The sequence below is a fragment of the Pogona vitticeps genome, chromosome 5 (genome assembly GCF_051106095.1).
Source record: "Pogona vitticeps strain Pit_001003342236 chromosome 5, PviZW2.1, whole genome shotgun sequence".
NCBI classification, from domain to species: Eukaryota; Metazoa; Chordata; class Lepidosauria; order Squamata; family Agamidae; genus Pogona; species Pogona vitticeps.
Genome location: NC_135787.1, coordinates 51317906 through 51331333, shown reverse-complemented (window position 1 = coordinate 51331333; position 13428 = coordinate 51317906). Strand labels below are relative to the sequence as shown.

General features: G+C 40.5%; 1 protein-coding gene and 1 non-coding gene across 2 annotated transcripts in view; both read right to left on the bottom strand.

Moving 5' to 3' along the window:
- CPE (carboxypeptidase E) overlaps window positions 1-13428 on the bottom strand; it is a 98320-nt gene that overhangs the window by 38640 nt on the left and 46252 nt on the right. The gene's annotated exons all lie outside the window — the stretch shown is intronic.
- Window positions 1169-1333, bottom strand: LOC140707954 (U1 spliceosomal RNA). Its single transcript, XR_012088083.2, has one exon. It is a non-coding gene; the product is annotated as a U1 spliceosomal RNA (small nuclear RNA).

Below are 13428 nucleotides of genomic sequence, written 5' to 3'. Positions count from 1 at the left end.
CAATTTCATCCTGCTTGTAGGGCAGAAAATTTAGCTCCTTGCCCCCCTCCACAGGCAAAGGGGTGCCAGAGGTAAAATTTCGGCCCCCAAGCCCTTTATTCAATCATAATTTTGCAACACAAGGCAACATTAAACTATTTAAACGCCATACAGAAAAACACTATAATCGAACCACTGTGCCACTGTGGCACAGTGGTCAAACTGCTATACTGCAACCAAGGCTCTGCTCATGATCTGAGTTCAATCCCAATGGATTCGGGCAGCTAGCTTAAGGTTGACTCTGCCATCCATCCTTCCAAGGTAATTGGGAAGGGAGTGTTTTTTGCATAATTAAGGTACGTTGTAAACTGCCCAGAGAGTGCTCCAAGCACTATGGGGTGTTACATATGTGAAAACAATAAATAATAATCTACATGGGAATGGCCATATGCAACCATAAAATGTGTATAGAGAGAAAGCATTGTGCAGTGCCTAAAAGATTAATCTTGAATTTTTCCTCTGAATGAAACCACCAAGTAACCTTAGACAACCCCTTCCCTCAAAGCTTTCCACCTGTAATACAAGAGCTGAGGTAAGAGTTACAGCAACAGAACTTTATAGCTTGGAAACCTTAGAGACTGGCAAGGGGATTTTCTTACTTCTTGGATAACATTAAGTCTTCTGAACACTCTGAAGCAATGGAAGGGAACCCATGGCCCTCCAAACTCCAGCACCTATCAACCTTGGACATGCTGAGTAAAAGGCTACATTTCTGAATAGAGTGGATTCAAACCACTGGAGAATTCACAGCATCTGAACAGACATAACTTCCAAGTATATACCGTATTTTTCGCTCCATGAGACACACTTTTTCTCCCCCAAATAGTGGGGGAGAAAGTATGTGCGTCTTATGAAGCGAATACAGTAAAAAAGGGTTCAGCCACCACCACCCGGAAGCCTCCCACTGCCATGCTGGGAGGCCTCTGAACTGGCACCAGAGGCTGCTTGCTGTGGCAGCCACATTGGACCTCACCATTCTGCCATCTGCACTGCTGGCTTTCCAGGATCTCCCTCCTGGAGCCCAGCTGGAAAACCAGCAGGGCCAACAGGCCTATAGCAGCAAATTTAAATGGTAGAATGCAATGAAAATAGCCAAGGAACAAAGGGAAAATAGTGATTCTAAAAAGATCAGGGGAAGCCATAAACACAGTCCCCCCATTACCACAAACTAGGCAGTTAATTTTCCCACATTTGGGGAAATCACAGGCATCAGCACATCCAAAGTGCAATAGATGAGCCTTACCCTGGGAAAACCACTTTTATGATCATGGTATCTCCCCTGCCAGGTATGAGTTGGAATGGCCCCTGCAACTCCTGCCCCTGTCTGTGCCCTGTCCCCCAAAGGCATGGTGACCCCTCAGCTGTACCTCCTGATCAGAACAGGGCTGCACAGCCACAGTCCTGCCAGAGGCCAAGAGAGCTCCTCAATGTTTTGGGGTGCCCCACAGAACCCCCATCAGGGACTGGGTGTTCCTCCCACAATCCTCCAGTGCACAGATATTAGCATACTTAATATGCGGGGAAGGCAGGGAAAGTGGGAAATTCAAACTTTCAGTTAGTGAAGAGGCTGCTTGTCTGCTTCCTTGCTAGAGAGAGACCTGGGACTACCTGGTATTGTCATTTTAAAATGTAAAATTTTGTTTAAAAGCTGTTTGTTTGGGGTTAGTGCTTGGGTGAAAAGGTGCTCTGTTTAAGTTGAAACCTGCTTGTGTAGAAACGTGCATACTTGCTTTAAAAGCTGCCTGTAAGCCTTTTAGACCAGCGCCGATCAGCTGTGAGGAGAGGGGAGGGGGCAGGAGCAGAGAAGAGCACAAAATGGCTGCCATCTGCCGGCTGGCTTTTAGCTGTTTGGTGCTCTTTTTCGGCTGTTTGGGGGGTTACCAAGGCACTGTGAAGAGCCAGGCTCAGTCCACAGTACCTGGTAAGTGACTTTCTTTTAATATTTTTTTAAAGTTTCTGAACTCTCCCCCCATAAAAATGCATTAATTAATTTTCAATGCATTTCTATGGGAAATTTGGATTCGACTTGCAAACTTTTCAACTAGTTCTGGGCATCTAATAGAGAATGTATTTCCAAAGGGTGTTGCAGCAAGGAAACTAACTGTGTTAACAGCTGTTAAATTGTTTAATTCCACTATTTATCCTCCACACAACTAAAAGGGACCTCTCCATGCAGTGACAAATCAGACAAACCATTTCTAACTTAATATAGGCTTGAGCTGTAGCTGAGCAGAGTTGCACAACAATATCATCTGTCATCGAGACATTTCTATAAGCATGGTGAGGAGGTGGATGAAAGGAAATGTAAAATATAGGCAGAGTGGTATAGGTCTTATCACTGGCTGATAATGGTCTATATGTACTTGACTAAAATTTATGGGACACAAATTTATGGTTCATAAACTATAGTACACAAACCTTTAAGTGTCTCCATTTGTTAATGCCACTGTTGACTGCTGTTCACTTTACATGGTTCAAATGTTATTCTGTTATAGTTTACTAAATATTTTATTACACTATTTGGTTCAGAATATATTTTCCCTGTTTTCCTCCTCTAAAAATTAGGTATGTCTTAGGGTCAGGTGCGTCTTATGGAGCAAAAAATATGGTAGTTTGTGAAATGGTATTGTCAGCCTTATTTTAGAAAAAACACTGTTTAAATATTAGGCTAAGACATGGAATGTGAGGCAAGGCCTCTTAAGGCAGAGAGAAAGGGGGGTCTTACAGCAGGGCTACATGGAAAGGAACTTTATGAAGGAAGAAACAAAATAATGTTTTAGCTAATCAGCCAATTCCTAGTTCTTTTAGTTGTCTCAGATCATAGACCCATAATAATTGAATAAACAGGTCTGTAAAGGAAGATTCAATTTTCTGGGTCTTAATAGTGAATTAATGAAACGAAAAAAATTGCTAACAATTTTATTTCAACAGAACAAATACCACAGACTATGGAAAAGTTTTATAAAGCTGGAGTGGTTTACTTGCAATGTTTTATTTGAACCCTAAAAGAAAATTATCTTTTAAGTGTTATTTCCATGTTCTCATATTCATTAGGGGAAATCTAGTGTTACTCCTATGTTAATAGGCTTTGGTGTTTCTGATGATTTCCATTTGCCTGTCAGTTTTAAATATTACAACCTGTGCACTCTTTTTACAACCATACAATTTCCCAAAAGTAGACAACATATGCAATGGGAAGTTCCTTTATCTTAATTCATCTGAAGTCTACATTCTGTTTTGGTATTTGGCTTCAGTCAGAAATAAATTCTCTAGAGTGCCCAACTGAAAAAGACAGAAAAAGTAGAAGTGAAACTCAGCTCATTTTCAGCCTTCTGGGAAGCTATTTTTAAATGATTCTATTATGCCACTCAGGAAACCTGTGATTTCTGCAGGTTTATTACTGAATGTGTAGATGAGGACATGCAGTTTGGAGTCAAAATTATGTTCACAACCAAGCGAGACAGAATAACATCTACCAAATTCTGATGTAGTTCTGTTGACTTTGTGTACAATAAATTATATTTAATAATGCAAAACACCTTATTCCCAGCAGAACACTTCCACTGGAGTGTGGCTCATGACAGACAAAAGACTTCTGACACTTGACTCAGTTCTTTGGCTTGATTCATATCAATTTTTCCTACTGATCTGTTTCTTATTTTCAGGAAAAGCGAAGACAAGCATGGATACCCTCCCTTTGAACTTCTTTCTGTCTATTACAGCCTTACATTCAGACTGCTCAAATGATGTGGAAGAAACATGGTTCTGCCTTGCCCCTTATGACCCTGTCCTTCAATCTCTGACCACCCCATACTAAGCAAGAATGCTTGGGGGGGGTTACCTGGTTTCATCTGAACACACACAGAAACCTCCATGTGACTCTGGGAACCCTGCTTTATCAAGGTTTCTAAACATACCTAGGTTTCAAGTGAAGGCACGCTGAAACCCATTCCATGTTCTGGCCCAACAACAGAAGGTAATGGACAAAAGGGACGGAGACAGTGTGTGTTTTTCTCTCCTAATTTTTATCCCTCACTTTTGCCAACCAACTTTTCTCCTATTAGACTTAGCTCTCCAAATGCAAGAGAGGCAGGGCCAGCCTTCTGCCTTTTCTCATGGGTTAGAAGTACACCTTTTGTTAGGAATCTAAAAGGAGCCTGAGTATCTTCAGAAGGTACATAAAGGAATCCCCTGATCCAAACATGAACTGGTTGGTTCTCAAGGCTACTGAATGGTCTGTTGAAATCTCCCTTTCTGGGGGATGTCCAGTCCCAAATGGAATATTTTAGGTCTTTGAGCTCTTCCTCTGTGTTCATATGGCAAACAAAAGGAAAAGACGGAACCAGACAGTGCCACAAGCTCCCAAATGGTTCCTGCCTCTGACAGCTATTTTGGCAGTTTAAACAATGTTAGCTAAGTATGCATTGATTTTATTTTAAAAGAAACTATTTGTTTTTAATCTTTACTCTGCTGGATTTTTTAAATAGCTTTAATGAATGGGAAACTGGGGTTGATTTAGTTCCTTGTCCAGCCTGAGGGCTGGCCTCACTCATAAAGTGGAAGGCTTGGCAAGCACCCTAGTAATTTAAATGAAGTTCTGGGAAAATAGCTTATCCTTCTTCAGAGAAAAAAAAAATCATAAGCCTGGATTCTCACATGTTTTATGAGTTATTATTCATAATACTATTTGAGTGCTGATAGCCTACCTTGGATGGACAAAAGGTGCCTTACAACCTGTCATGGTTCACAGGGTTGGGTGGTGCATGTTATCATCTATGATGGGACATCCCCCCCAAAAAAAAGATGGAGCTGGTGGACAGCTCAGTGAGTTGGTTACCTTGCTGCAGACCCAGGGGCTGAGGGTTCAACTGACCATTGTGCCTCCTAGAAGAAGAGCTATCCTGTGTAGCTTAGGGCAAGCTGCACAGTACCAGAGCACCCCTGCCCCCAAGAAAGGGAATGGCAAACTACCGTATTTTTCGCACCATAAGACGCACTTTTTCCCCACAAAACAGGGGGGTGGAAAGTCTGTGTGTCTTATGGAGCGAAGAAAACAGATTATATTTTCCTGTTTTCTTCTCCTTAAAAATTGGTGCGTCTTATGGAAAGGTGCGTCTTATGGAGTGAAAAATACGGTACTTCTGTGTCGAGTCTCATGGTGCAGAGGTTAAACTGCTGTACTACAGCCAAAATTGTGCTCACAACCCAGGGTTTAATCCCAGGTACCCAGCTCAAGGTTGACTCAGCCCTCCATCCTTTTTCACCCTTTCCAACCCACCTCATAGCATACTTGAAAGAATAAATGATAAAAAGATCTCTCTTTTTTTCAGAATTGCAATTTTCAAATCACTCTGAAAGTCACTTTTGTCCCTGATTACCCCCCCAAACCTCAGAGCCACAGGAGTAATTCTGAGCAGGCAGCATTGCCAAAGCATACAAGAAGTCAAAATTATTAATGCCTATCTGCTACCCTTTATGACTGAACACAGTGTTTGCAAAGGGCTTTCATGATGTAAGATGTGACTGCTTGTTTCCTCTGATTAAAGGAAAACCAAACATACAAAGAACATTGTGCACCTTTTAATCTGCAGGCTCTTTGTCACTGTGACCATCACATCACGCTTCCTACACTGATCTCTTCCTTTTATGTTATTCTATTTTTTGCATGAATAAATGAAGAGCTGCAATGACGTAACAATATTATCTGTCATGGTAACTGCTGTGCCAGGTCAGAAAACATACACTGTATATGATGGAGAGTTAGAGAAAGACTCTGACTAGTTACTAGTGAGCTAATAAAATATAGAAAACTGTAGGAAATATTGTATCTTTTAAAAAGTTTTTTATATATGCCACCTTTCTCCCTAAGGCAGCTCACAACAACTTAAATTGTACAATGGTAGCATATTTAAAATATTAACCAATATTTAAAACAAGATTTAAAACCATTTAAAATATTCCACCATTTTAACAAGTGCAACTGGAGAGGCTTCACCGGTCTACTCAACAAAAACTGCCTCTCTCCTTCCCTTTTTAGCTGGGACTTCCTGAAGATCCAAAGATGAAACAATTATTTGTGTTTGCAAGAAATCTTTGCTGCTGGTACTCCCATCTTTCCCTATGCTGGCTTGTGGAGTGAAAACACAATAAACATATCTATCAGTTGAACTGAAGCAAACCAAGTGAAACCAAGCCAGCTCTTTCTTCTAAATATCAGACTGCTGCAGACCTAAGAAAAGTTACCCTCTGGAAAACTCTCAGAATCCAAATGTAGTTCAAAAAAGTAACCTCCCATTGCCAGGCTGTGACCGCTTTCTTGCCTCTCCCTCTTCAGCTGCATCATGATGGTTTCAGCATTTTTAGAGCTGCTATGCTGCTTGAAACTGGGATGTGGTGGCACTGCGGATTAAACCACAGAAGCCTCTGTGCTGCAAGATCAGAAGACCAGCAGTCATAAGATCGAATCCACACAACGGAGTGAGCTCCTAGTTGCTTGTCCCAGCTCCTGTCAACCTAGCAGTTCGAAACCATGTAAAAATGCGAGTAGATAAATAGGTGCCACCTCGATGGGAAGGTAACGGTGTTCCGTGTCTAGTCGCGCTGGCCACATGACCACGGAAACTGTCTTCGGACAAACGCTGGCTCTATGGCTTGGAAACGGGGATGATCACCGCACCCTAGAGTCGGACGCAACTGGACTAAATGTCAATGGGAACTTTACCTTTACCTTATGCTGCTTGAAAAATAGGTGCTAGCGAGCTTCTAGCAATATGAAACACTGCCTTCAAATTAACTGTCCTCAAACTAGCAGCTGCTAAGAACTGAAAGCTATAAGTAGAAGGTGACGAGTCAACAGAACAATAAGAAAAATACGCCTTTTTTTTTAGCAAAAATCTCCTTTTACTCCAATTGTGGTAAATTAGTATGTACTCATTGCCCCAAGTCTTTTTGATCAGGCTGGAGCACAGCCTCTAATCATGCCCTGAAATAATGAAACACGGAGTGCATCTGGGTATCTTTCCCAACATCAAACACCTTTCACCCATCCCAACACTACAGCAATTAGTTTTGAATGTAAATTCTAGGTAGTCAAGAGGTCAGTCATCTTTTTTTTCTTTAAACAGAGCGTTATACATGTCAGCTTACTTGCTATTGTTCCTGAAACTGGTAAATACTAACTGATTAGAGGATGGATGATTTTGTTTCAGCATGTGTACTAAGTTGCTAAGCTAAGAATGCAGAGGAACTAGCAAGAATGGAGATGGGGGCATTTGTATACGAATACCCCCACACAGGTGGACGTAACAAGGGTCCAGCCCCATGGGTTCACTCACTGATCCGCCACAGCTGTGGACGCCGCAAAGCCTTCCAATGCCTCCAGAGATCACATTCAACTCGCCACTCCTTGGGACAACAAGCCTCTCTGCTAGGTCAAAGAGTGGCTCACCGAATGCGATCTCTGGAGCTATTGGAAGCCTCCGTGGCACCCGCGGATGCAGCGGATCGGTGAGAAGGACCATTTGGCCCCATGGGGCTGGACTCTCGTTATGTCCACCTGTGTGGGGGTATTCATATATGAATACGAATATCACCATCTCTAAGCAAGAACAATCATAATCATGTAAGATGTGTGTTTGCTTAAGAACTAATAGCTTGATTCCAGTTAGTACACAGAAATTCACCTTGCCTGAGAGCCAGCCCTGCTTCCATTTCCAGCTTCTCTGCACCACTTGTTTAGAATCCCCCCCTTGCATCCTCACATCATTCTGTGGTCACAAACACAAAACACACTCTTCTCAAGTCATCCTTCAGCTCCTCTTCCAATGCTCCTCTTTCCTTCCACCCATATACCCAACAGATATAGATTTGGGGGGAGGGGGAGGTTGAGAAAAGATTCCTTAAATCGCAAGTGTTTCCTGAGCAACTGGCAGGCCAAAGTGGGGCAGGAATCGGCAAAATAGCTTCCATACTTATGAGAACATAATTAACCTCCTCTTGACTCATAAAAAGGAAAGCAAGAAGCAAGTGACAGTGTATAGCTCATGGTCACCCAATTCATCTTCTTACTTTACCTTCTTTACAACATCACCTTCTCTGTCCCCCAACCTTGAAAGGAGGAGATGCCACCTGTTCAGTTGTTTACCTCCAAAACAGCCTCTCAGCAATGGTCCGAAATATTTTGCTGGCTGAGGCAGAATAGCAAATCACCCACCACAATACACACACTAACCACAGTTCAGATGCATATAATCAAAATCAGCCAAGTTTTCTTTCTTTTGTTCTTTCTTTCTTTGTGCACCTAAGGCAGGGCATTCCATATGCACTACTACTGTATCTAATAGTGAAAGTAAACCATTAAATAAACAAATATAAATAATTATAAATCAATAAATTATTTACAATGTATAAACTATTTAAAAACTAGTAAATGTCCTACAACCATGTGAACATAAACCCTGTGGTCTAAATATTTTACTACATGTGTCTGAGGAGTGGATTATACACCACCAAAAGTTACACTAAAATAAATCTTTTAGTCTCCCACAAGACTGATTTTTGTCAAGTACAGTAGTTTGACACACAAAATCTATTGTCTAAGTATAGGGATAGCTCTAAGAAAGTTACAAACAGGTGCAGTTTCAGGGCAATAATTTCTTTATTTTACAGGTATATCGGTCCAACATCCCACCTGATCCTCCAACTGTTTATCTCCTTTCATTAATTATCCATCTAACATTCCCTCTTTTCTCCTTAAGTCTCTCTTTCCATACCTTGACAGGCCAATTAGACTAAATACAGTACTCAGCTTGCATTTAAAAGCAGAGCTCCCTTAGGTGGTAAGACATTTGTTTCCCCAGTACAAGCTTTGTCTCCACATCTTATAAATCATCAGGCAATGTTTTGGTTACTGCAAGGTAAACACAGGCTTCATTTGCAAGTCTGATAATTCAGTCTTCAGCTCGGAAGAAATTACACTGCTGGGCAAAGGTGCGATTAGTTTGTAAGCTGGGCATTTCATCTAGTTTCACCTACAGAAGTGAAGGAAGCAGAGGCAGCAACCAGTGAGGAACGCTCTCAATGGCTCTGTGCTGTAGTCACTCTGAAGGCTCGGTTTCTACCTGACATTCATGCTGTTCACAGCAAGGCTTCAATATTACATATGTAGTACAATATAAATGAGATTAATCATTCATTTATCTGCATAAACATTCGATTGCAAGGACAAAATTACTACAGGGATAAAGATAGACTGGAAGTCAAACACACACACACACACACACACACAGAGTTTTGAAACAGTCAGCAAGAGTACAGTATGTAAGTCTTCCTGCTTGTAAAAAAAAGGGGGGGACTTCTTTTCCATGTCAATTTTCTGTGTATTAGACATTTCCATATGGGAATGATATGCAAGCTTGCAATGAAGAATAATTCAACTAGGACCCTGTACCCTAGGGATGAGTGCATACTTATTTGAGAAATGACAGTATATGATTGGCAAATTCAACAGACAAAGATGTCTATGGGCTGATTTTGATTTTTGACATGCCACACCAAACTAGATATTTTACTGGAGAAAATTCAGGATTTGAAGGGAATACATCCTTGAAAGGGCAGAAAGATATGGCATTTCTGTATATTTGTAACAGAGCTATGGAATACACAGGATTTTTGCCCACCATTCCTTTGAAACGAAAGTCCTGCATACAATAACAGATTGTGATCGACAAGTCTCACACTCCTGCTTGGAAATAAAAATAAGGGACATTACCTTTCTTGGGAAAGCTTCAAGTTTCCAAGCCAAAACAAATGTTCTGCTGCAGTGGCAGCTCACCTGGAACAGGGACTTCCTCCCTTCCTCGTCTGATACCTGGCAAACACTCCATGCAAGGCTAAAGTAACCTTTGGGAAATGTAGTTCAGGTATTTATTACAAGTCCTTTGAAACATGGGCTCCTACAACTGGAAGTATAGGTTCTGTAATTCCATGCCTCCACCACTGACGTACGACCCTCCTGCTATATTTATTTTTATTTATACCAAATCTTCCTTATATCTTACCGAAGGCTTTGAATTGGACCACACATAACTCATTTTCAGGAGATATTTAACTAGGGAAATATATATATATATATTTGTATGTATATGTATATGTGTATGTGTATGTGTATGTGTGTGTGTATATATATATATGGATGGATATATATATACAGAGGATATATATATGGATATATATATACAGAGCATATATATATATCTCCATCCATGCGGAGAAACTTTAGCAAAAGTAATAAGACTGAACAGACATATTATCAATACTGAAAGAAGAATTCGTCAAAGACCAGACTCTTTAATCTTAGAGCTGCAGAGCTGGAAGGGACCCTATAGGTCATTAAGTCCAGCCCCTGACAAGAAGGCACAGTCAGAAACTGCACTCCCAACCTCTGACTTTGCAGCCAGATGCCTGCACCACTGAACTATCTAGAAATCTTCTTCTCTTTCCTGAACAGATTGCTGTCAACTGTGCTTTAGCTCAGAATAGAAGCAGAATGTAATCTTGATGATTTATGCCCACTAGCTGAGTGGGTATAACACGTTAAATGGGACCAGATGGTAAACAGCACTAAAGCATAAACTTAAGTATACATAGGATTAATGTGGTGGTGGCATCGGATAATGTATGGGAGCACGAAAATATATGTCCCATTTTTAAAATAATGTTACAGTGCCATTACTCCATGAAGTACTGTACATGCTAGAAGGGTCATTTTGAAGGATAAAATGTGCATATGTGAAAATTTCACAGACAACAGGCATTAGAGATTTTTCTCTTACGATTTCCCTCCCTACCCACTGCATTTATTATAACTTTGTCCAACAACAGTTTCCATTTATATAAAGTTGTCTAATACAATGAAAATATATTTTTTAAAAAATAAAACAATAGTAACTTGGAGTCATTATTTCCCAAATGGAACAGGGCTTCCCATATGCTTCTCAAAATGGACTGCAGATGTTCTCCAGCTACAACTCTTGTAAGTCCTAACTAGCACAGTTTATGGTCAAGATTTCTGGGAGTTGTAGTCTAGGGACATCTGGGGCCCAATATCAGAGCATAGATGAATCCAGTATGAAAGCATCCATGACTGTAACAAACTAATAAGAAATTTAAAATTTTCAGTGATTAATAAAAATGAAAATTAATGAACACAAATCTAGTGTATCTATATAAGTTCCAAACCAGAAAACAAGTTAATCTGCCTGGCTTATGCTTGTCTACATTCACTTGTTAGCTTTTTATAGCTTCCAGATCAGCCTTCCTGATGCTGCCTAGATATGGTAGACCATAGCTCCCAAAAATCTAATAGCCATCTGGCTGTAGGCTTGAACAAGTTACAGCCAAGACACTGGGAGGGCACCAAACTCAAGGAAGCTGTTCCAAAAATATGTTTAAAGCTTCACGGAATGAAACCCTATGGGCTAATGGTTGCATTACGAATGACAATCTCTAAAGGTTCAGATAATTACTAAAATGGCATTTCCCCCATGCCCTGGGGCTGTTGGTGATTGTGCAGCTGTTTGTCATCATTTGCACAAAGGCTTAAAACTTGTGCCTCAGCAAGTCTTGTTCTTTCCCTGAATCTTATTCTTAATAGTGTAGCCAGCAGTCTTGCACTGAAGTTCTATCTTTTATTTTCTCCTATATACTGCAGTTCCTGCAATGATTCCGGAGCCTAACAAATACCTATGACCCACAAGCATGCCCAGGTTAACTGTATACTCATCTGTCTGTGAAGACCAAGATCTTTATTGTTCTCCTGAATTCAACCCTTTGTCCCTTAATATACCATATCTGTTCATCACCCGCAAACAAGAAGCATCTCTTCCCACTGCCACCACATCCATCAATGAACTTGTTTTGGTCTATCTTCCCAGGCCACGTCGGGCAATGGGTGGATGCATGAGTCTTCCTTATTGAAGCATCAAACACTCTCCAAGGGAAAGTCTGATGTTTCTCTTCCAGCAAAGGAATTTTATTTGGTGAGGTTTTTAAATTTTTCTTATTGTCATTTTTAATGCTTTGCTACACTTTTGTCAGTTTATGGGCTGTTTAATCATGCTTTAATATCATTTTATTATTTATTTACTTATTGCATCTGTAGGACACTTTTCTCTTGGTAAGGGGTGAATTTCCTGACCTGGCAGAAAGTGCAGAATCATCCCCAACATGTGTTAAAGATGTACTGGGCTACTGCACCAAATTTTGGTGCATACATGCATACATACATATGTATGCAAGTTCTTGAGGGCCACTTGCCATGCTAATTAAACGTAGTGAATCTGAGCCTCATTCATACCCAGCTCTCTAAAGTGAACTGCCAGAAAGTTCTGTTGCAATAGCAGCTGTTTTCTCATGCTCTTCCATATGTCAATCATCATTTGGCCTGCCAGCCTACAGTTGCTGATCCATAATATTAAATTTGCAGTTTTTTTCATCTGTTGCAGTTACAGTGGTGCCTTGCTTGACGACGATAATCCGTTCCGTTCAAACCACTGTTAAGCAAAATCATCATCAAGCGAATTACAAAAACTCATTGAAATGCATTGAAAACCATTCAATGCGTTCCAATGGCGAAATACCTGCTCATTTTAAGAAGATCCTCCATTTTCCGGTGCCTGTAAAACAGCGGGGAGCCATTTTGCACAGTGGGTGGCCATTTTTAGAGCCGTCGATCAGCTGTTTTAGAATCATGGTCTAGCGAAAAAATTGGTTCCCAAAGCAGTGAACCGATCATCATCAAGCGAATTTTCCCCATAGGAACATCATTTTGCGATCACAATAGCGATTGCAAAAAATTCATCGGAAAGCGGTTTCGTCATTTAATGAGGTAATCGTTAAGTGAGGCACCACTGTATTGGGACAATGGTCTCCTTTTGAAAAGATGACCTATTTTGAAAAACACATGCCATCTTGGTAGAAGAAAATGCAAGAAGCTATGAAGTAGACACTTTGATCAACTGTCTGAAGATGACTGAACAATCATTTCAAAGCAACTGACATAAGAACAAAGACAATGTATGAATAACACACAAGTTCTTCTCCAAACAAGTAAGGGTTTTTGTAGAGGGTTCATACAGATATATATAGGTTCTTTATTCATTTCAAAATTTAAACTTTTATTGCCCAAAGATGTTAAATCAGCTTACATAAAACATTAACAAATACAACCACAATATAACCCATCAGTAAAACCAGCAGCACCATTAGCTGGTAGCAAAGAGTCTTGTGGCACCTTAAAGAGTTAGCAAGTTTTACTTGGCATAAACGTTCCTGGACTGTGGCCTATTTCTTCAGATGTTCTGCAGACCATGAAAGCTTCAGCCAAATAAA